Genomic DNA, 25,061 nt, shown 5'->3' with positions numbered 1-25,061 from the left:
AGTCAATGGAGTCATCAGGATCTGAACATCTTTGGCATTTAACTGTGGAAGGAGAAAGGTTTATCTGTTCTGTTTGCGGGAAAATATCTCCAATATTTTTGTTCAGCAGAATTCGTGGTTGGTTCACCCTTTGGGTATGTACTCTGTTCTCGTCCCTGCAGCTGAGGAAGGAGATATTGGCCTGAGAGGGCGCACATATTTATCCAAATTGCACCTCGTCTCTTTGTAAGAACTGTCAGATTTAGACCCAATCACCCACTTCATGATGTTAACCTGTAATCTCCTTATTATCAATTACCTGCAAACGTCTCATTACAACTCCTTTTGGAATCAAATTCTAGCACCTTTCCGGGTGGAATGTTCCAGATTCGAACAACTGTCCATTCATCCAGAAACTGCTGAAGTCCATGTAGACTCTGGAGTTACAAAAGGCTGAATTGAAAGATGAGTTGCTGTTCCTGAGCTCCCATTGAGATGCATTAGAACAGTACAGGAAGCTGAGGAAATTGTAGGTGTGAGCTGACAATGAAAATGAAAAGGCAGCACTAAGAGTGCTGCTTGGCTCAATGAGAGTGTTTTGGTGTTGGATGTAAACAGAGTGAGGTGAAACTGGGAGAAGATGAAGCTGAAACTCAGTTTTAGTTCAGCCCATTCAGAAATTCACATGATCCCAAAGGGAACAGCCAGTTTTTAAGTGATACCTGCGGAGTATTTCTTAACAGTTTTTAATGTATAACATAACAGCTTAAGTAAAGATTAATGCTTTTGATTATAATGGAAATGTTTGTGTGAAAGAAGGTTGCTAGCTCATTTAAATTCTTTTAATGGGTGTAACTAGGTGAATGAAGAGAGACATTGAGACAGGAACCCTCAGACCAGTGGTGTGCCACACTTGCACAATGTGGGAAATAAGGGAAGCTTCCAGTATCCCTGATGGCGATTTGTGCAGGAAGTGGGCCCACCTGCAGCTTTTCAGACCTGGAGCTGTGACTGGACTCACTGTGGAGCATCTGCGATACTGCGAATGTTATGGACAGCACGTTTAGTGAGTTAGTCACATTGCAGGTGAGGGCTACACCGGCAGAAAGAGAATGGGTAACCATCAGATCAAGAAAATAGACAGGAAGAGAGTGCAGGTTACCCCAGTGGTTATCCCCTTCTCAAACAGATACAGATATACCACTTGGGATTCTGTTGGGATGTTACGGGTGGGGTGGCCTCTCAGAGGAAATCAGCAACAGTCAGGGTCATGACACCACAGAAAGCTCTGCTGCACCGAACGGGAGGATAGAAAGTGGCAGGGATATAGTGACAGGGGATTCAATAGTTGGGGCACAGGCAGGCACTTCTGTGGCCACAGACATGAATTCAGGATGGTATGTTACCTCCCTGGTGCCAGGATTCGCGATAGCTTGGATAGGCTATAGGACATTGTGGAGCTGGAGGATAAACAGCCCGTGGTGGTAGAATTGTCTCACTATGAAGACCACGTATTATGTAGATTCTCCACTGCTTCCCACTCCTGTCTGCTTCGAAAAGAGAAAATCACAGAGAAACACTGAATAAAATGGGCGGCACGGTGGCACAGTGGTTAGCACTGCTGCCTCACAGCGCCAGAGACCCCGGTTCGATTCCTGCCTCAGGCGACGGACTGTGTGGAGTTTGCACATTCTGCCTGTGTCCCCGGAGGGTTTCCTCTGGGTGCTCCGGTTTCCTCCCACAGTCCGAAAATGTGCTGTTTAGGTAAATTGGCCATGCTAAAATTGTCTGTAGTGTAAGGTGAAGGGGTAAATGTAGGGGAAGGGGTCTGGGTGGGTTGCGCTTCGGCAGGTCGTTGTGGACATTTTGGGCCGAAGGGCCTGTTGCAACACTGTAAGTAATCTAATCTAAAATGGGGTCAGAGTCTCTGGTATAAAGCTGTTGAACACAATGCCCCCATCTTATCCATATTGGTCATCAAGCACACATACCCGGTATGATCACCTGTTGATATTTGAATAGATGATACATGTTCAGTTAATTTTTTGATGAGGAAAATGAGCAGAGAGGTTTAGTAGGAAATTGTGGAGCTCAGGGTGCAGGAATCTGAGTTAAGAATGGGCTATCCTCAAGGCTGGAATTAGAGAAAGGCACTTAGCACAGAGGTTTGTGGGGCTCGAAATTACAAAGATAGGGAGGATTGTGAGAATGGATGATGTTACAGAGACAGATGTTTTGTGATACCAGAGATAGTGAGGGTTCTGAGGCTGGAGAGGAATTACAGAGATAAGGAAGAGTTGTGAAGCTGATGAGGTGACAGTGATAGGGAGAGTTGTGAGCATGGAGCAATTTACAGAGACACCGAGAGTTAGAGTCTTAAAGTTATACAGCATGGAAACAGACCCTGTGGTCTAACCAATCCATGTCAACTATAATTCCAAACTAAACGAACTGCACCTGCCTCCAAATATTTCCTATTTTTGAACTTTTGCAGATGTCTTTTAAAGATTGTAATTGTATGCACAACAACCATTTCCCCTTGCAGTTCATTCCACAAATGTAGAAATACCCTAATATCTATTAGGATATCTATAAAATATTTATAAAACATCCTAAAATCTATTTAAAACCTTTCTCATCTCTCCTCAAAATGTAAGCACCCGAGTCTTGAATCCCCCTTTGACCCCCCAGCCATTCACCCTATCTACACTCTCCGTGATTTTATAAACCTACGGTCACCCCTCAACCCCCTACACTCCAGTGACAGAAGTCTCACCCTATTCAGCCTCTCCTTCAACACCATCCCTCTATTCATGGCAACATCCTGGGATATATCTTCTGAACTTTCTCCAATAACGTTCTTCCTATAACACGGGAACCAGAACTGGACGCAGTACTGCAGAAAAGGCCTCCCCAGCATCCTGTAAAGCCTCAACATTACGTCCCAATTCCTGTACCCAAAGGTCTGAGCAATGAAGGTAGGTGTGCTAAACACCTTCGGAACCACCCTGTCTACATATGACACAAGACCTGAACCCCTCGGTCTGTTTGTTCTGTATCACTACTCAAGGCCTTACTTTTAATTAGTGAAATTAATTAATGAAGCCATAGGAGATGTTTATTTTATCAAAATGTAATATCTTACATTTATTCAAATTATACTCCATCTGCCCCTCTTCAGCCCATTCACCCAATTGATCAAGATCCCTTTGTAATCATAAGTAATCTTTGTTACTGTCCACTTTTACAGTTTTGATGTCACCCACAAACAAACCATACTTTGTATATTCTTACCCAAATCATCTACACGCATGGCAAACAAAAATGGACCCAGCACAGATTCCTGTAGAACACTACTGGTCACAGGCCTCCAGTCTGAAAAGCAACCCTCCACTATTACACTCTGTTCCTACCGTTAAACTGGTTTTGTATCCAGTTGGCAAGTTCTTCCTGAATCCCATGTGATCGAACTTTACAAATTGGTCTCCCATGAAGAACCTTGTCAAATACTTTACTAAAGTCCAAATAAACGATGTTTAACACTCTTCCCTCATCGATCTTCTTGATTACGACCTTAAAAAGCTCGATCAAGTCTGTGAGACACCCCTTACGTCACCATGTTGACTGTCCCCAATCATTCCTTAACTCTCCAAATACATGTAAACGCTATCCTTCTGAATGACCTCCAACAGGTCACCCACCACTGAAGTCAGACTCTGAGGTCTACAGTTCCGAGCCTTCTCCTCCTATCCCTTCACAAACAAAGATACAACATTAGCTACTCTCCAGTCATCAGGTAGCTCACCCGTAGTTATCGGTTGTAAAAATATTTCTCCATGGTCCCCACAATTTCCTCCCACCCAAACTGTTCCCGTCCTATCATTTCAGTCACTTGCCCTGTCTGATCAGCCAAGGAAAGGTCAGGTGTTGTTTGCTTTCCGATAGGAACATTTACATAATGATAAAGAACATTTTCTCGAACTCGTTCAACAAACTCTTTACCAACCAAACCTTTCACACTGTAGTAGTCCCAGTCAAGTTTGCAATATTAAATCACCTACTATTATCACCTTATTGTTCTGACTTTATATCTCAGATCTCTCTGTATGTTCCTTTCGTTCACTCTGATTATTGCAGCGTCTATAGTGCCATCCGACCAAGGTGATCATTTTTTAAATTTTGAAAACACGATTTTATTTTGAAAAAAGCTCTCCTCCGCGATTTAAAAATGAATCTATTTTGTTTATTCACTCAGTTGATGAGGGCAGTTGAGAGTTAACTGCATTGCTGTGGGTCTGGAGTCACCTGTCGGTCAGACCAGGTGAGGGTGACAGTTTCTTTTCATAAAGGACATTACATAGAACATAGAACATAGAAGAATACAGCGCAGTACAGGCCCTTCGGCCCTCGATGTTGCGCCGATCCAAGCCCACCTAACCTACACTAGCCCACTATCCTCCATATGCCTATCTAATGCCCGCTTAAATGCCCAAAATGAGAGAGAGTCCACCACTGCTACTGGCAGACCATTCCATGAACTCACGACTCGCTGAGTAAAGAACCTACCCCTAACATCTGTCCTATACCTACCACCCCTTAATTTAAAGCTATGCCCCCTTGTAATAGCTGACTCCATACGTGGAAAAAGATTCTCACTGTCGACCCTATCTAAACCCCTAATCATCTTTTCCACCTCTATCAAGTCACCCCTAAACCATCTTTTCTCCAATGAAAACAACCCCAAGTGACTCAGCCTTTCCTCATACGATCTTCCTGCCATACCAGGCAACATCCTGGTAAACCTCCTCTGCACCCGTTCCAGTGCCTCCACATCCTTCCTGTAGTATGGCGACCAAAACTGCACACAATAATCCAGATGTGGCCGCACCAGAGTCTTATACAACTGCAACATGACCTCTGGACTCCGGAACTCAATTCCTCTACCAATAAAAGCCAGTACGCCATATGCCTTCTTCACCGCACTATTTACCTGGGTGGGAACTTTCAAAGATCTGTGTACATGGACACCAAGATCCCTTTGCTAATCCACACTACCAAGTATAAGTGAACCAGATGGGTGTTTTCTAAGAATCGACAATAGTTTCATGGGCATTATTAGCCTTATCATTCTAGATTGTATTGAATTCATATGCCACCATCAACCATGTTGGGATTCTAACCCTAATCCTCAGAACATTACACATATTACTCGTCTAGCAAGAATACCATTAGGCCATTGCCTCCCTTTTTAACAGTGTTTTTTTTTAAAAAGTTCCATCATTCTACGTGTACAATTTGTGATAAAATACTGAAACGTCCATGTGTCAGCCTCTCCAAAAGGTCACTCAACATAAATCTGTTTGGGGGGAAATATTTCACCCTTTTTTTTGTTTTTTTTTCATTTTACATTTTTGATATAAAAGAAACAAAAATGAATCCAAACGAAAATGAATCCAAATAAAAATCTTATGCCACGGACATGTAATTTCTGAAGCTGGAGGGGGATTACAGATACACGGAGGGTGGTGAGGCTGGAGGGGGATTACAGAGACAGGGAGGGTGGTGAGACTGGAGGGGGATTACAGAGACAGGGAGGGTGGTGAGGCTGGAGGCGAATTACAGAGACAGGGAGGGTGGTGAGGCTGGAGGGGGATTACAGAGACAGGGAGGGTGGTGAGGCTGGAGGGGGTTTACAGAGACAGGGAGGGTGGTGAGACTGGAGGGGGATTACAGTGACAGGGAGGGTGGTGAGGCTGGAGGGGGATTACAGAGACAGGGAGGGTGGTGAGACTGGAGGGGGATTACAGTGACAGGGAGGGTGGTGAGGCTGGAGGGGGATTACAGAGACAGGGAGGGTGGTGAGACTGGAGGGGGATTACAGTGACAGGGAGGGTGGTGAGGCTGGAGGGGGATTACAGAGACAGGGAGGGTGGTGAGGCTGGAGGCGAATTACAGAGACAGGGAGGGTGGTGAGGCTGGAGGGGGATTACAGAGACAAGGAGGGTGGTGAGGCTGGAGTGGGATTATAGAGACAGGGAGGCTGGTGAGGATGGAGGGGGATTACACAGACGAGGAGGGTTGTGGGGCTAGAGGGGGATTGTTGTCCAAACATCACTGTGGTGTACATGGACTGCAGAATTTCAGGAAGACAGTCTACCACCACTTTCTCCAACACAAATAAAGGTGGGCAATAAATACTGGTCTGGACAGCAAAGACAACCCCCAGTAAATAAAATCAAGGACTGACCTCTCTGAGCTGACTGGCTGTGAAGTTATAAACCTCTCTGGAAATGGAGCGAGCAGAGAAGAGAAACAGTGACGTTTCACAGCTGCCCTCAGAGAGACCTCACCCTTGGAAGTACTCAGAGCCGGGGATCAGCTCAGTGAGTTTCAGTCTCTTCAAATATCAATCTTAGTCGGTTTTATTTTATTAAATCTACAATAGTGAGTAAGGTGAGGGTTTCTTTTTAATGTCTTACGGTCTCTTGATTAAATGTTTAAGATATAAAACGTAAGCATTAAGTTATTGTCTGGCAGTATTTTTCGAGAATTAAGAATGTGCCTTTGTCTTAGTCTGTAGGTTCTTAAGGCAGAGAGTTGCTCTGTTGTAGAGTGGCGTGCTGTTCCTGTCGGATGTGGGAGATTACGGAGAGTCTCCACGATCCTGATGATTGTCTGCAGGAAGTGTGATTGCAAATCCTATTGGATCGCATGGATTTGTGGAGGAGTGATTAAAGGCAGTGAGGAATTGACAGGAGCCTGGGGGTGTGATAAGGGGCAGTCTCAGGGTTGCAGGATACTGCAAATACAGTCAGGTAGGTGGCTTACCTCCAGGAAAGCTAGGAGGAGTAGATACATACTGCAGGAGTCTCCTGTGGCTATCCCCATCTCAGACAAGTATACTGTTTTGGAAAATGTAGGTGGTAATAGACTTTCAGGGGAATGTAACACTGATAGCCAAGTTACTGGTACTGAGACTGGCTTCTAACATAATGTGAGGTATAACCAGTTCCATACGATCAATAGTGATAGGGGACTCTCCATTCAGGGGTCCAGTCTGCCGTTTCTGCAGCTGACTGTGAGACATCAGAATGGAGTGGTGTCTCCCTGGTGCCAGTGTCAAGGATGCCTCACAGAGGAAGCAGAATATTCTCAAAGAGGAGAATAACCAGTGGGAGATCATTGTACATTGGTACCAATTGCATAGGAAGGGGAAATCATGGGGTCCTGACGAGCAGGGAGACTTGCTAGTGCCACTCGGGAGGCATTAGACCAGTGAGGGAGTCGGGGTAATCCTAAAGAGATAGTGAGAAAAAGGTATGTCTGAGGCTGGTACTGTTCACATGTCAGACTGTTAAGGCAGGCAAGAGTATGCCACAGAATGAGTGGGACTGACCAGTTACACTGCACTTATTTCAATGCAAGAAACCTGACAGGTCAAACAGATGGGCCCAGGATATGGTTTTGAACAACATGGCCATGGAATATTATAGCAATTACAGAGGCATCACTCAGGGATGGATAGGACGAACAGCTTAATGTTCCAGGGTATAGATGCTATAGCAAGGATAGAAAGGGAGCAACAGAGCAGGGGGAGTGATGTCCTTTATTAGGGATAATGTTACGGCTGGACTTCCGGAGGATATTCCTGGGAGTACCTCCAGGCAGTTATTTGGGTGGTACTGAGAAATAAGGAAGGGGTGACCATCTTACTGGGATTGTATTATAGACTCTCTCCAAATAGTCAGCGGGGAATTGAGACACGACTTTACCAGGAGACCTCAGTTATCTGTAAGAATAATATAGTTGCAATGATAAGTGGTTTTAACTTTACCAACATGGCCTCGGAGTGCTGTAGGGTTAATGGCTTGGATGCAAAGGTATTTGTTCAGTGTGTACGAGAACATTTCAGATTCAGTTTGTAGGATGTACCTACTAGAAAAGGAACAAAACCTGACCTGTTTTCTTTATTCATTCACAGGATGAGGCTGTCACTGGCTCGGCCAGCATTTATTGCTGCGTTTACACAGAGGGCAGTTAAGAGTAAACCACATTGCTATAGTTCTGAAGTCCCATGCAGACCAGACCAGGTAAGGATAGCGTTTTCCTTCCCTAAAGGTCGTGAGTGAACCAGATGGGTTTTCCAACAATTGACAGTGGATTCCTTGTCGTCACTAGATTATTTTTTCCAGATATTTATTGAATTCACGTTCCACCATCTGCCGTGATGGGATTCAAACTCGGGTCCCCAGATCGTTATCTGGGTCTCTGGATTAACTGTATAGCGATAATTTCACTCCGTCATCACTGCCACTTAGGAAATGAGGCAATGTGAGTGACTGAGTTATCAGTGGGGCAGCGCATCAGCACCAAAGATCCCACAGTATTGTGGCTCAGTAGTTAGCGCTGCTTCCTCAGCACCAGGGACCTGGGTTTGATTCCAGCCTCAGGCGACTGCCTGTGTTCAAGTTGACACATTCTCCCCAGTGTCTGTGAGGGTTTCTTCCGGGTGTTCCAGTTTTCTCCCACAGTCCGAAGATGTGTAGGTTAGTTGGATGAACCATGTTAAATTTCCCATAGTGTCCAGATGCAGTATATGAGGTTTTGGGATGTGCAGGCAAATCTCTGCCTGATGTGAAAAGATCCTTTTGAGGCCTTGGACAGAGGTCAGAGGGAGGTGTGGCCGCACGTTTTACATTTCCCATGGCGGCAAGGGAGGGTCAAGGGTGTGGAGCATGGGTTGGTGGGAGGGTGTGGACCGAACATGGGAGGTGCAGAGGGAATGGTCTCTGCGGAACACAGATAGGGTTGGGGAGGGAAATATGTCTCTGGTGGTGTGGTCTGACTTTAGATAGCAGAAATAACAGAGGTTAATGCGCTGTATCTGGAGATTAGTGGGGTGGAAGGTGAAGACCGCAGGGTTATATACTTTATTGTGGCTGGAGGGGTGGGATAAAGGTCGGAGGTGTGGGAAGTGGAGGGTATGTGTTGGAGAGCACTGTTGATCAACTCGGAGGAAAATTACCGTCCGTGAAGTAGGCCTTTCCGGGATGTCCTGGAATAGAATCCAAAGAGATTAAACAAATATATCACAGACGAAAGATTAACTGGACCAGAGAATAGGACCCCTTAAAGGTCAACAAAGCTGTCTTTGGAACCACATGGGGTGCGAAAGATATGCAAATATTTCACTTCTTTTTTACTGGAGAAGTATATGGAAGCTCGAGAGTTTGGAGAAATAAACAGTGATAACTTGAAAAGTGTCCATGTTACAGAGGAGGTGGTACTGGATGTCTTAAATCGCATCAAAGTGGATAAAGCCCTGGAACCTGATCAGGTGTATCGTGGAACTTTCTGGAAATCCAGGGCAGTGATTGTTGGGCCTCTCCTGATGTATTTGTATCGTTGATAGCGACAGGTGAGGTGGTAAGGAGAGGCCATGGGACAAGAGAACAGTGAGCCTGAAGTCAGTGGCAGGCAAGTTGTTGGAAGGGATTCTGAGGGACAGGATATCCAACTATTTGGAAAGGTAAGGAATGATCAGGAAGAGTCAATGTGGCTTTGTACATGCACAATTGTGTCTCACTAACTTGAGTGAGTGTTTTGAAGTGACAAAGAAAATTGATTAATCCAGGCGGTGAATGTTGTTTATATGGACATTCAACAAGCTTCCACAAAGCAGACTGGTTCGCAGGGTTAGATAACATGGAATGCAGGGAGAGCAAGCCATGACAAAACTGCCTTGAAGGCAGGAGACAGAGGATGATGGAGGGTTGCTTTGCGGACTGGAGGCCTGTGAGCAGCAATGTGCTGCAAGGATGGATATTGGGCCCTTAAATAAATGACTTGAATGTGAATATATGAGGTCAGTAGATTTACAGAAGACACCAAAATTGGAGGTGTAGTGGACAGTGAAGAAGGTTAGTTCATTTAAAACAGGACCTTGATCAGATGGGCCATTGGAGCAAGGAATGGCAGACGGAGTTCAATTTAGATAAATGTGAGCTGTTGTATTTTGGAAAGGCAAATCAGGGCAGGACTTATACGCTTAATAAAAGTCCTGGGAAACATTGCTGAACAAAGATACCTTGGAGTGCAGTTTCATATTTCCTTGAAAGTCGAGTCACATGTCGGCAGGGGAGTGAATGCAGCATTTGGTACGCTCCCCGTTATTGGTCAATGCATTGAATGCAGCTGTTGTGACGTCATATTGTGGCTGTCCCGGGCACTGATTAAGGCCCTTCTGGAATTCTGTTTTCAGTTCCAATCTCCCTGTTCTTGGAATAATTTTGAGAAACTTGAAAGGGTTCAGAAAACATTTGCAAGGATTTTGCCAGGGTTGGACGGTTTGAGCTATTGGGAAAGGCTGAATAGGCTGGGACTATTTTCCCTGGAGAGTTGGAGGCTGAGAGGTGATCTTATAAAATCATGAAGGGCATGAATAAGGTGAGCAGTCAGGGACTTTTTCCAAAGTTCGGTAGGTCCAGAACTAGAGGGTACAGGCTTAAGGTGAGAGGGAAAAGATTTAAAAGGGATCTAAGGGGCATCTTATTCATGTTGACGGCATTGCAAGTATGGAATGAACTGCCAGAGGAAGGGGTGGAGGATAGTACAATTGCAGCATTTAAAAGGCATTTGATTGGGTACATGAAGAAGAAGGTTTTAGATGAATAAGGGTGAACCGCCGGCAAATGGGACTCCATTAACGCTTTCCGTTATTGGTCAATGTATTGAATACAGAAGCTGGGACGTCATATTGTGGCTGGACGGGACATTGATTAAGCCACTTCTGGAATTCTATTTTCAGTTTGAATTTCCCTGTTCTGGGAAGGATGTTATGAAACTTGAAAAGGTTTGGACGAGATTTACAAAAACGTTGCCAGGATTGGAGGATTTGGGCTACAGGGAGAGGCTGAATAGGCTGGGGCTATTTTCTCTAGAGAGTCAAAGACTGAGAGGTGACTTCATGGAGATTTATAAAATCACGAGGGGTGTGAATAAGGTGAGCAGCCGGAGTCCTATTTCCTCAGGTTAGGTGGGTCCAAAACTAGAGCACATGGGTTGAAGTTGAGAGGGCAAAGATTTAAAAGGGATCTAAGTGGCAACGTTTTCAAGCTGAGTGTGGTGTGTGTATGGGAGGAGCTACCAGATGAAGTAGTAGAGGCTGATAAAACCACAACATTTAAAAGGCTTCCAATTGGGTACATGAATAGAAAGGGTTTTGATGGATGCAGGCCAATAGATGGTAAATGGGAATCCATTAGTTTAGGATTCCTTGTTGGCACGGACGAATTGGACCGAAGGTCTGTTTCTTTGATCTTAATAAATTAAGATATATTCCTCTATTGTGTGGAGAGCTAGCTGAAGCACAGATAATTATCCTTGGAGCTGAGAAGGTGAAGCAGTGATTTCGATCTGGTGCAGATTTGGTTCCAAGGTCTTGAATTTGCAGAGAGAGAGAGAGGAATTTTTAACACTTTCACAATATTTAGTAACCACATTCAAGTAATTGGCAAATAATACAAGGTGAAAATGTGAACACTATTTTACTCATAAAGTTCTGAGCATTTGGAACAGTCTGAAAGACACAGATTCAGCAGGTTTTCTGAAACAGACTTGGAATTTTGCTTTTTAAGGAAAGATTTGGGGGGCTGTGGGCACATGGGAGGGGACTTGGGACAGACCTGGAGCATCTCCAGATGGAGAGAGTACAGCCCCAATGGGCTGAATAGCCCCTAGCCACTGTGCTCTGTGATACCGCCCCATTCACTGTTAATGATGAAGCTCATCCCAGGGCAGAGAGAGGGATTAGCCCTCCACTCTCATCACAATGGTGTCCGGCTGATTGACGGCAGCTCTAGACCAATGGGAGGAGAGTCTGTGTGGTCCTGCAGCCAATGGGATTGAATGAGGGGTGTGGCCAGCAAGACAACACATGTCCATGAGCTGTGCAGGTGCAGTGTCACTGTTTGGGGATGGGAGAGACAGCAGAGACTGGGACAGATACTGTTGGACCTGAATTACAAACTCCCGGCAAATTAAAACCAAAAGAACTGCGGATGCTGTAAATCAGAAACAACAACCAGGAGGTTCTGGAAAAGCTCATCAGGTCTGGCAGTATCTGTGAAGAGGAATCAGAGTTAAAGTTTAAGATCCGGTGTCCCTTCCACAGAACAGATGTTACTGAGAAAAAAAAGTCAGTTTATGTGCAGAAGATAGTGTGGGGGGAGGATAAAAGGAGTAAAGGATAGGTGGGGATAGAGTGAGAAGAACAGTTGGATAAAGGATAACCATCTGGCTGGGGGAGGGTGACTAGTTGTTAATGGAGACTGTTAATGGCTAACCATAGGTAGTGTGTAATGGCAGGCTGTGAGAACAAGGACTGGTGTGTGGGGTAGGGGGCTACAACATGAGGTTGTTAACCTATGGTTAGCCACTAACTGTCTCCATTGTAAGCTGTTGCTCACATATATCACTCCACGATTGGAGGTGCCGAGGACACAAACCTTTGGAATATCCTCCCGAACCCCCTCTGTCTGCCTTAAAGATGTATCTAAAAATCGTTCTCTTTAATCAACGTTTCCATCATTCGTGAAGCATTTTAGGAGATTTGTCAATGTGAAAGACTCCATACAATGCAGATGGTTATTGTTATTGTCTGACATCAGGAGAAACAGGGATGAGCCCTCTCTCTCATACCTAATGAACAGCAGCAAAAGCAGGAAGCACTGAGCATGCTCCAGCCTACAACGGGCCTCAGATTATTGATGTCAGCGCAGGACCAATAAGAGTGGGGGAACGGGGGCTAGAGGTGCTAGTTGGTCCTTCAACCAATCGGAGTGAATGAGGGGCGGGACAATACTCAACCACATGATACACTTCACTGACAGCACAGTGTTGTTGTGACCAAGGCATTGGAAATGTGTGAAGGTGAAGGGCAGGGGAAAGGAAAGACATATTGACCAGGAAGAGGAGGAAGTCTTCATGGTATGGGATGAGAGGTTTTATAGAACTTAGTGCACATTGTAAAACACAAATTTCAAAATCCAAATTCTGCACCATTTTCCCTCCCTATAATGCATTTTGCACTCCCTGAAATATTAACTGTGTGTTTCTCCCTCCACAGATACCATTGATCAGTGCCAAAGCCCCATTGCCTGTGGAGAAGGTGATGTTTGACTTCGTTGTACAGTTGCAATTCGTGTGGTGAAGGTGCTCCCACAATGTGGTTTGGTAAGAGCTGTTATAGATTATTCACTCAGTGACATTGAAGAGTTGACAATGTATGTGCAAATCAACAACAGTTTGTTTTTTTTATCATGTTTATAAATCCACAGAAATATTGAGAACTTCTGACATAAGGCCACAGATGGGGATATTAGGTCAGGTGATCAAAAGAATTGCCAAATAAGCAGGTTTTCAGGAATATCTTAAAGGAGGAAAGCAGGTCTGAGGGCGTTAGGGTGGGAATTCCAGACCGTGTTGCCTTGGCAACAGTAGAAACAGCCAGACAGTTGAAGCAATGAATAAACTCATCGTTGAGTCTGAAAGAAAATGAGTTGTCGGGGTCTCACAGGTTGTGTGGTGCAGAGAGACAGGGATGTTCACAGCCAGGAATTACATCAAGGGTGAGAATTTTAAATTGTTGCTTGTTAATAGGAGCCTTTTGATGGATCAACAAGTTTCGGTACAAGTGAGCACTTGGGCAGGAGGGTTTTAGATACTCTTGAGATTACATGTAAGTTGAATATGGGAGGCTGGCCAGGAGTGTTTGGACAATGAAGTCTGGAGATAACACAGGGATGGACGAGTATTTCGGTCAATGAGCTGAGACTAGGGTGGAGTTGGGTGATGTCACTAAAGTAGAAATAGTGCTTTTGGAGTTGGGCTGCTCCTCCTCCTCATCACTCCCCCTCACCAAATCACATATTGTTCCTTGTTCTACCTGTCTGTCTTTTCTGGTTATATCCTTCTCTCCCATTCTGCTACAAACTAATATTTGACCCCACCGTTGTTGGAAAACCTGCTCCATCCCGCCTCTCCATTTCCTTTCTGAATTCCTTGTATTTGGTGTCCCTCAAGGATCTCGCCTTGGTCCCTCCTGTTTCTCACCTCCACACTGCCAGGAGGTGACATCGTCCAAAAGCACCGTGTTAGGTTTCACATATACACTGACAATGCCCAGCTCTCCCTCCCCATCATCCCTCTCCATTGCTCAGTTATCAAACTGCTCATCACACTCCCACTACGCGATTGGCTGCAATTTCCTACAACGGACCGTTGCAATGATTAAACTCATTGCCTTCTGTTGCTATTACAAATTACTTTCCCTTACTGCTGAGCCCCTCCCTCTCCCTGGGAACTATCTGAGACAGAACCGCACTCTTCACAATATTGCTCTCATATCTGACCCCAAGGTGACCTTCTGATCAGGCATCTACACAATCACAAACACCAGAAATTCCAATCTCTTAAAATGTTGCTTATCTCCACCTCATTCCAGCTCCATTGCTAATGAAACCTCTGACCCGTGTCGGTGTTGCCTTAAACTTGACGAATCCAAAACAGAACCCATGATTCCGTGACTGACCCAGAATCTGGTTCCAGACTCCCTCATGATGGGAAACATCCTCCCAGTATTTACCCTGTCAAACTCCTTAAGTATCCTGCATTTTACAATGAGATCCCCTCTCATTCTTCCCAAATCCAGTGAGTAGAGTCCCAACTTCTTCAGTCTTTTCTTAAAAAATAATCCCTGCAAACCAGGGATCATCCCAGTCAATTTTCTGTGAAACGCCTCTGATAAAATGACGTATTTCCTTAAATAAAAGGACCAAAACTTCTGTCATTTCTCCAGATGTGGTCTGACTCGCACTTTATAAAGTTACTCTCAGGTATATACACCAAACAACTTCCTTTAAACTTGCACAGATGTTGTTGGAAATGCTCAGCAGGTCATGCAGCATCTGTGAAGGAAAATCAGTTAAAGTTTCTGGCCTGGTCACCCTTCCTCAGATGCGTTAACTCTAATTTATTTTCGCACCTGCTGTTAGACCTGCTAAGCTTTTTCCAGAAACTTCTGTTTCTCTTCCTGGTTTCCAGCATCTTCAGTTGTTTCGGTTTTCACATCCTTTAAACTTGCCATCTCTCCTCTAGAATTTGTCATTTGCACATTGGAAAAAAGATTCACATTTGTTTGGTCTCCCCTACCCTGGGAAAAAAGAAACCATGACTAGTCACCCTATCATTGCTCCTCATAATTTTATAAAGTTCGTTAAAGCCACCTAAAGTGTCCAGTGCTTCAGGGAAATAGCCTCAGCCTATTCAGCCTCTTCCTATGGTTCAAATGTTCCAATACTGGCACCACAAGGTAAAACTTTGCTGAACTCTTCCCAACATTTTTCCTGTAACAGGGAGACTGGAATTGAAAGCAGTCTGGGGATTCCAAAAGTGGCCGAGCCAATAAACTGTACAACCGAAACATGATCTCCCAACTCCTATCCTCAATGCACTGCCCAATAACAGCTAGCACACGGCACACCACCTACACCAACCTGTCTACCTTCAACCACACTTTCAAGGAACAATCAACCTACACTGCGTGGTCTGTTTGTTTGTCAACACTTCCCAAGAACTTGCCATTAAGAGGTTGAGTCCTATTCTGATAACATCTTTCTGAAATCAGGGAGACCACAATTGAATGCAGTATCCTAAAACTGGCCTCACCAATGCCCTACTCAGCCACAACGTGACCTCCTAACCCCTATACTCAGTGACAGAATCCCCACAGTGTGGAAGCAGGCCTTTCTGCCCATGAGACCATACCAACCATCGGAACAATATTCCACCCTAACTCTGTAACCTAACATTACCCAAAGCTAATCCATCTAAACTGCATGTCTTTGGAATTGTGGGAGGAAATTAAGAGCACCCAGAGGAAGCCCACGCAGACACACGGGGAGAATGTACAAATACCACACAGACAGTGGAATCAAACCAGAGTCCATTTATTGACCAGCACATTCCATTAAAGGTCAGTGTCCCAAATGCCACATTCAGCACCTGATCTCCCTGAAACTCCACTTTCCAGGAGTTGTTCTGAGCCCTTCAGAGGAAATTAAGGTGAGGAGGAGAAAACACGAACAGGGTTGAGTTGTAGATCTATAAAATAACTCTCCATCTTCCCCCTCTCTGTTCCCCCCTGCCTCCCCCCACTCTGTCTGGTTCCCCCCCTCCTGTCGGTCAGTCCTTTGTCGGCTCCCCCACCTCGTCGGTCGTCCCTCCCCCGTTGGTCTGTCCCACAATCTGTCAGTCTGCCCCCCATCTTTTGCCCCCTCTGTCTGTCCCCCCTCTGTCAGTCGCCCCCCTGTCGGTCGCACACCCGTCTCTTTCCCCCCTCCATCGGTTGCCGCCCCTCAGTCTGTTCCCCCTCTTTGTCTGTCGCCCCCCCCCCCCCCCAACCGTCGGTCGGTCGCCCTCTCTGATCCCCCTGTCTGTTCCCCTCCTCTCTAATCCCGCTTTCTGTCCCCATCCATTTCTTGCCTCCCCTCTCTATCCCCCCTCTCTGTCCCCACCCATTTCTGTCCCAACCCTCTCGATGCATCCACCCTCTCCTACCATCCGCCCACCCCCTCTCTGCCTACCGTCCCCTCTCAGCCCCCTAGTTCTGTACTTCCCCCTCCACAGGGAAAATATCTTGTCTATTTACCCTATCCATGCCCGGCCTGATTTTAAAAATCTCTTTCAGGTCACCGTTCAGCCTCTGACGCTCCAGCGAAAACAGCCTATCCAACCCTGGCAACATCCTTGTAATTCTTTTCTGACCCCTTTCAAGTTTGAGAACATCCATCTGATAGGAAGGAGACCAGAATTGCATGGAATATTACAAAAGTTGCCGAATCAATGTCCTGTACAGCCACAATATGACCTCCCAACCGCTACACTCAATGCTCTGACCAAAAAAGGCAAGCAGACCAACTGCCGCCTTCACTATCCTATCTACTTGCTACTCTACTGTCAAGGAACTATGAACCTGCACTCCAAGGACTCTTTGTTTAGCAACACTCCCCTGGAACTTACTATAAACTGTATAAGTCCTGCTAAAGTTTGCTTTTCCAAAATGCAGCAGCTTGCATTTTTCTGAACTGAACTCCTCAGCCCATTCACCCTTCTGATCCAGATCCCCTTGTACTCTGAGGTAATCTTTTTCACTGTCTGCTACACCTCCCATTTTGGTGTCATCTGCAAACTTACTAACAATACCTCTTATGTTCACATCCAAATCATGGATATAAATGGCGAAAAGTAGTGATCCAGCACCGATCCTTGTGACACTCCACTGGTCACAGGCCTTCAGCCTGAAAAGCACCCTCTGCCTTCGACCTTCGGGCCAGTTCTGTACTCCAGGCGATCTAACCTTGCTGACCAGTCTCCCATGAGGAACCTTGTCAAACACGTTACTGAAGTCTATGTAGGCCATATCCATGCTCTGACCTCAGCAATCCTCTTTGTTACTTCTTCAAAAAATATGAGTCAAATTCATGAGATATGATTTCCCATGCACAAAGCTGTTATTAGTATCCAGGATTTAACTCTGTACATTGGGGTCTGCGTTGCCTAGTTATAGGTGTTAATATTCTGGATGAAGTTCAAGTACGCCAGCATTTTGTCAGTGAGTCTGTATTGAGTCCTGTTAATGTCACCAACACAGGTGAGTTCCTTTTGAAAGGCAGTCCCTGTGTCCCTTGCCCACCAGGAAATAATGTAAGTGTCCTTACCTCTGGACTAGGAGGATCAGGCTCAGAGTTGTGCAAAAGCATCTTGAAGAGGCTGATTAGTAAACCTACCCAAGCCACCAGGCCATGCTGTCTCCCAGCTGTCCCTGCCTGAGCCTCTAAACAGAACCTTCCTGTAGTTTCTCTCCTGTCAGACTATCCCATTGCTCAGTTTTTCCAGGATTCCCTCTTGCTGCTGCACTGATCCTGTCACTCACTGACATGTCTATCCCCCAGTGTCCTCCACATTCATTCACTGTTCACAATCCCATTGACCCAGTCCTCCAGCCACGCCCCCTCCACTCGATAGAGACGGCTCAGTGGTTAGCACTGCTGCCTCACAGCATCAGGTACGCGGGTTCGATTCCGGCCACGAGCGACTGTCTGTGTCGAGTTTGCGTGTGCTCCCCGTGTCTGAGCGGGTTTCCTCCCACAATCCAAAGATGTGCAGGGCAGGTGAATTGGCCATTCGAAATTGCCCATAGTATTAGTTACATTAGTTAGTGGGCATGGGTCTGTGTAAGTTACTGTTTGCAGGGTCAGTATGGACTTGTTTGGCCGAAGGGCCTGTTTCCATACTGTAGGGATTCTGATATATTGGGCAGCAGCTGCTGTCAATCACCGGGACTCCTGTATGATCGGGAGCACGTGCTGTCGGAGGGGAGACCAGTGCATGGGTGCAGTGCTGGCAACTGTGGGAGTATGCGCAGTATAGGTCAGTGCCTGGGAAGGAGGCTGTGGGTGTGAGGAATTAATCTATCAATAGCAGCTTCATCCCTCAGGACCCAGGGGAATGGCCCCTTTCTTGCTACCCTGACATGTGATCAGACTATCAGTGGTGCAGCGTTTTGCAGAAAATTATCAGAACTCTTTTGTGAAGATTCGGGGTTGTTATGAAAAGGGACAAGGATGGGCCTGCAATTAGAATTCTAATTTGGCTCATTTTAGTAAGATGGGTCTTGGCCAGAGTGTGCAGGAAGCAGTGTATGCAGGATGGTTCTCATCTGGAGCTAGGAAACTGAATTCGAAGAGAATGTGTGAGAGAACTGGGTGTGGAGGAAAGGAGTGGGGGGATTGGTTTGGATTTCACTTCACAGAAGAGAGAAATTGTGAGACTGAGGTTTAAAGCTTTGGGGGAACAAGGAAACTACAGTTTAATCTACAATTGTCTTATGAATTTCCATCCTGTATTAACAGTGGTAACTTGTGTGCTCTGTTGTGTGGTACTGAAAGGGTGGATTTGCGGATGAGAAATACAAATTGAACTTTATGTTCAGATCTGATCGTTACTTGATCCGTGCCGATCTGAATATCATTGGCCTTTTCATCTGGAAGGAAAGGTGTGTATTCTGTCCGTGGGCGAATATTTCAAATGTCAGTGTGACTGCAAAAGTACTGAGACACAGCCAAGTCCATGTCAGCATGGTGAGTGTGGAGAGAGATTTCATTTGTTTTTGAAAGTCTGAAAAATCATGGCACATTTCCCAGCCACAACTTTGCTTTGTGGAAGGGCAAGTCTTTAATTAACCATGCAACCAGAAAGACACAAGGATACCTGCACCATGGGAAACACTATGAAAACGGGATTGTTGTAAAGGAGTTCATTCTCGATCATGGATTGTAATCCATTGGCATTGTCACGTCGGTTCCAGCGCCGTGGGGAAATACTGGAAATATGATTAATGTAATGTAGGTTTCAGTTATTAAACTGTAAAAAGTGCAGAACAATTTACAAGGATGTTGCCAGGGCTCAGAGTTATAGGGAGAGGTTGGACAAGTGAGGATTTAATGTTTAGAGCAGAGGAAACTGAGGGGGCTCTTTTCTAGAAGTGTATAAGACCATGAGAGGCATGGATAAGGTGAATGCACTCAGTCTTTTTCCCAGGAACTCAAGGATTGAACGGCTTGATTGGATCAGTTTAAGGTTAGAGGAGAAAGAATAAAAGGGAAGCTGAGGCGCAACTGTTTTACACAGAGGGTGGTATGTATACGGCATGAGCTGCCAGTGGAAGTGGTTCAGGCAGGAACACTCACAATAGGTAAAAGACATTTGGACAAATACATGGATAGCAAAGGGTCAGAAGCAAATGGGCCAAGTGCAGGGAAATGGGGTTAGTGTGGATGGACATTCTGGTCGGCATGGGCCAGTTTGGGCCAAAGGGCCTGTCTCTGCTGTAGGCTTCTATGATTCTAAGTGCATTTGCTATTTCTCCCATTAACTCTGTTGGTATCCTGGGATGTGTTCCATTAGGGCAATGAGACTTGTCTACCTTTAGCTCCATTAGCTTGCCCAGCTCTAACTCTTTCACGATAATGGTTGTTATCTAGGTCCTCACCTTCCTCGGTCTCCTTATCAATTACTGGCATGGTCTTCGTATCCTCCACTGTGAAGACTGACTGCTGTGTACTCATATTCCTGAACCCTGCTGGATAGGAATAGCTAGGCACAGAACTCTGAGAGCTCTTCTTTGAGTCTTTATTGATGAGACATGGCAGTTACCTGGATAGTGTACATGCAGAACACCTCCAGGCAGCATCAGGAAACTCCCCGCCTGTCCGATGTGCCGCTCCCATTCTTATACCTTTGTGGTTTGGGACTTTGAATAGAGACTGTCTCTCAGTATTATCTCCATGGCAACGGCAGTTAGAAAGTCTAGTTCAGCTCAGCACTTTGTGGTTAAACCACACACCCCTCCCCCACGCCCCCGTGGCTCCCTCAAGTATCTGACAGGTGCTTCAGTTTCAGTGGGGCTTTCTATCAGGATTCTCATGTGGAGGAGCCGGTGTTGGGGTGCGGTGAACAACCTTATAAACCACACAACACCAGGTTATACTCCAACAGGTTTATTTGGAAGAACAAGCTTTTGGGGTGTGCTGTGATTTGTAACTTGATCAGGATTATCTCTATGGTAACAGTTAAGTGCTTCAACAATTACAGAGGCCATATGTTCCCCACACAATAGGTTCCCCTCTAGAAGTGTAAACTGCTATTCTGGCCCTGGGGATAGGTATTAATCACTTTTCTCCCCCAATCCCATCCAGCTTTCTGTTGATCTTTAAAGTTTTTCTAATCTCCTTAGTCTTTGGCAATTTGTATGCATTTTATTTCAGTTTGATAGACTCTTATTTCCTGGGTAAAAGCAATGACTGCAGATACTGGAAACGAGATTCTGGATCAATGGTGCTGGAAGAGCACAGCAATTCAGGCAGCATCGAGGAGCTTCAGCAAAATCGACGTTTCGGGCAAAAGCCCTTCATCAGGAATCATGAAGGGCTTTTGCCTGAAACGTCGATTTTGCTGAAGCTTCTCTTATTTCCTGAGCCACCCATGGCAGATTATTCCTTTTCCTACAGTCCTTCTTTTTCCCTGATATATACTTTTGCTGAGCACTTCAAAACATTGCTTTGATATTCCCCCACAGTCCGTCAACTTCCCCCCTGTAAAGTCTTTGTTTCCAGTCTACATTAGCCAACTCCTGCCTCATCCTATTGTAGTCTCCTTTTGTTTAAGCACAGGATCTTGGGAGCGCATCTAATCTTCCAGCTTTGCATCTGTGTTCTAAGTTCAATCAGACTTATCAGAAGTCTTTTATCAGATTGCGAGGGCAGGCGATGTTTCCTGGGTGTTTTGGTTTTCATTGTCAGTGACCTTGGCTTTGTAATAAAGTACAGGATAGATATTCACAACAGCGTACACTGGACGCTGCGAATGTACGACGCAATCTAAAACCATAAATCACTGTCTCCCCTCAGTTTAAAATTGCAAAATCATTATCTCATACACATTTCCTCACTATCTAAGCTTGGAATGCTAATCCACCTGACTATCTGTCATTTTCCAAAAATCTCCTTTGGATTCAGCTTTCCAGTTATTACCGTTAGAAGATAAGCACTGGGCACAGGAGAACCAGCCCCACCATTTAATACGGTGATGATTGAGCTCACATCGGTCTCAGCTGGATTTTCCCACCTGCTCCCTCTCACCCTTCATCTCATTGCAAATTCAACATCTGTATCTCTTCATTAAATTGGCTCATTGTCCTGGCATCCACTGCATTTTGAATAGGGAATTCCACAGATTCACAACACATCGAGACAAGTACATTCTTCCTCATGAGAATAGAGTAGAGTCTCTATAGTGCAGGAATAGAGTCTCTATAGTGCAGGAACAGAGTATTCATCCATCGAGTCCACACCAACCCTATGATGAACATCCCATTCAGACCCACCCGTTCCCTGTAACATTGCATTTCCCATGGATAATTCTCTAACCGGCACGTGCATGGACACCGACAGCAATTTAGCATGGGCAATCCACCTAACCTGCGCATCTTTGGACTGTGTGAGGAAACTGGAGAACTGCACGAAACCATGCAAACATGGGGAGAATGTGTAAACTCCACACAGTCGCCTAAGGTCCCTGACGCTGTGAGGCAGCAGTGCTAGCCACTGAGCCACCTCTTCTTGAAGCCTACTGCGCCTTAATAACCTCCCTATCCCCCAATTGGTTGAATCTATGTTCCTTACGTCAGAAATCAGGTTGTCTAAGCGGATGTCTCAGTAAATCCAAGTGACAGCCCACATGTCCCATGTGTCTGAATGGGGATCCGATACACAACATCCTCCATCCCACACTTGTCATCCATGTTCCAGAGACAGGGCTCCAGTGCCTGCATGAGGACTGCAAATCCCAAATTCCGAGGCAGGGACCACACGTCTGTGGGGAAACCCGGTACTGCACACGTGCAGAATGTGGGTGAGTTTTGGAATATGTGCTTTGGGGTAACTAGTGGAAAGTATTTCACACTGTGATTGTCTGGAGGAGGAACGTATTTGCTTGTAGTATTGACCTGTTGGAGGATCAAAGTGTCACCACACCTACATGGGACCAAGTTACATTCCCAACTTGTCATAACACTGGAATCAACCAATGAGAAACAAAGGATGTGACCCATTCTCCCAGACTGTAGCTTCCTGTTCTGTCCAGGATCTGCCACCTCCCTTTCTGTTTGCTTTTGTTCCATTCTGCTGTTACATTATTGACTTGCAGCAACTGAGGGAAAGGAAGTGAACCCAGAAAGGGTGCAGCATCTAACCAGGGACAGGAAGTGGTGGCATGGATCTGTTTATCAGTAACTCTATGAGAATGGAAAGAGTGTACATTAGGGGGTAGTAGAGTCAGAATGGTGGGAGAGAGTAAGAGAGCTGGAGGGTTACAGCTTTGGGGGAAGAAAGGGGAAAAAGATATTCCAGAGAAACTAGAATTGTCTGCTCTGAATTTCTAACCTGTACATATTCCTTTATACAGGGTGCTAGATGGTGAAGATTTGCAGACTGAAACCTCAAAATCATGTGCAGATCGTGATTAAGTTAAACAACATTTGAAGAACCAAAGATAGAGAATCACTCGGCCAAAATCCTGCAACACTCTCCCTCCCAGCATTGTCCGTCTATCTGCACCAAATGGACTGCGAATAGTACAAGACAGCAGCTCACTACCATCTTCTCAAGGGTAACGAGAGATGGGGTATAAATGCTGGCTGAGCCAGTGATGCGCGTATCCTGGAAATGGTTTCTATCTCTAGTTGCTGAAACCCAATTGATGTTACTGCAGGATGATAAGGAATGCTGAGTGCATCCTCCAGGAGGCAGCACCATCACATTTCCCCTGCCTACACCCACACAGTAACATAGTAACGTCACTGGAACAAAAGGCAGTGAAACCAAAGGAGGACTTAGATATAGTTCTTCGAGGTAAAGTCATGAAAGGGGATTGGAGCACAGCAGGAACAGGAGACTGAGCTGGATGGTCAGCTGTTTCCCATTGAATGGTGGAGCAGGATTGAAAGGCTGAATGGTCTCCTCCTGCTGCTATCTCCCAGGTATGTATATAGTCATGGAGTCCGGGTCGGAAGGAGTGGGCAGGGATTCTCCAGGAGATTGCACTTCCACAATAGTTTTCAGTGGGGTGGTTTGATGAATTTTATTTTACATTTATCTTTAACACAAGGTTTGTAAATTTTGGTTTTAAAATGTTGTAAAAGTTTTTTTGCACAACAAATAAAATTAAAGAAAATAACGTAAACTGTCTGACTATAACAGTTTTAAAACTTTCAACCTTTGTAAAACAAAATCATGTCTATTCCCGGATACTATCACTTTCCAGCTACTCAAACTCCAGGGAAATATTCCCTCCCTGTATGAACCTTTGGTTTGATTTAACTGCTTTTCAGTTCTCGTTCTGTGAGCTGTGAAGCGTTCTTTTTACCCATTTCTCCGACCCAGAAATGTGATCACAGTAACCTTCCCACCATCAAAATCATCATTATGCCATTTTGCTTTTGGTTAACATATAATCACCAGCAGTGCAAAAGTGAGGACTGCAGATGCTGGAAACCAGAGCCTAGATTAGAGGGGTGCTGGGAAAGGGCTTTAGCCAAAACGTTGATTTTCCAGCTCCTCGGATCCTGCCTGACGTGCTGTGCTTTTCCAGCACCCCTCTAATCTAGACACATAATCACCAGCAGTAAACCATTTGTGTAACCAATTGAATATTTCCAAACAAAGCCCATTATGGGCCAAGCGAACCATTATAAGTGACAGAGTGAGAAGGGACTAAATCAAAGTAGAGTTGTGCGGAGGGGGCAGTGGTGGCGATAAAGCACTATATCCCCTACGGTGCCCACCTCTATCTAAAGGCATCGAGAATATTGATGCACACCACATGGTCCTTCTCCAAGGACACCCTGTTGTGTAGCGTTAATCCTCAATCATAGAATAAAATCCCTACAGTGTGGAAGGAGAGCATTGGCCCATCAAACCCCAGCGACCATCTGAAGAACATCACGCCCAGAGCATTCTATCACTGTAACACTGCATTTCCCATGGCTGATCCACCTAGTCTGCACAATCCAAGATCCTGTGGACAATTTAGCACGACTGATCCACCTGATCTGTACATCTTTGGACTGTGGGAGGAAACCAGAGCACCTGGAGGGGACCCACACTATCATGGGGAGAATGTGGGAACTCCACACTGGCCGTTGGACAAGGCTGGACTCCGGCCGTTGGACAAGGCTGGACTCCAACCTTGTACCTGATGCTGTGAAGCAGCAGTGCTACAGTCACAATTTAAATCAAAACATATGATCCCTGTTTATTGTCACATTGCTGTTTGTGGAGACTTACTGCCCAGAGAGACATCCTCAGGTTCAGAAAATGGCAAAATAAATTCAATCAACTCCAGCCCAGTTAATGTGGTTATCAACAACATCAATACTCCAACAGTGTCATCATGAACAAGGTCCT

General features: G+C 45.4%; 1 long non-coding RNA gene across 1 annotated transcript; it reads left to right on the top strand.

The window, feature by feature from the left end:
• On the top strand, positions 1-23,764 carry LOC148138117 (uncharacterized). The gene is made up of 4 exons (XR_015754138.1): positions 1-134; positions 7,961-8,069; positions 13,106-13,212; positions 23,062-23,764. It is a non-coding gene; the product is annotated as an uncharacterized LOC148138117 (long non-coding RNA).
• Positions 23,765-25,061: the final 1,297 nt, after the last annotated feature.

This window comes from Chiloscyllium plagiosum, unplaced genomic scaffold, assembly GCF_037043375.1.
Source record: "Chiloscyllium plagiosum isolate Xiang-an unplaced genomic scaffold, Cpla_swu_hap1 HiC_scaffold_42, whole genome shotgun sequence".
NCBI classification, from domain to species: domain Eukaryota; kingdom Metazoa; phylum Chordata; class Chondrichthyes; order Orectolobiformes; family Hemiscylliidae; genus Chiloscyllium; species Chiloscyllium plagiosum.
The sequence above is the reverse complement of the archived record's forward strand: the minus strand, read 5'-3'. Positions and strand labels throughout refer to the sequence as shown.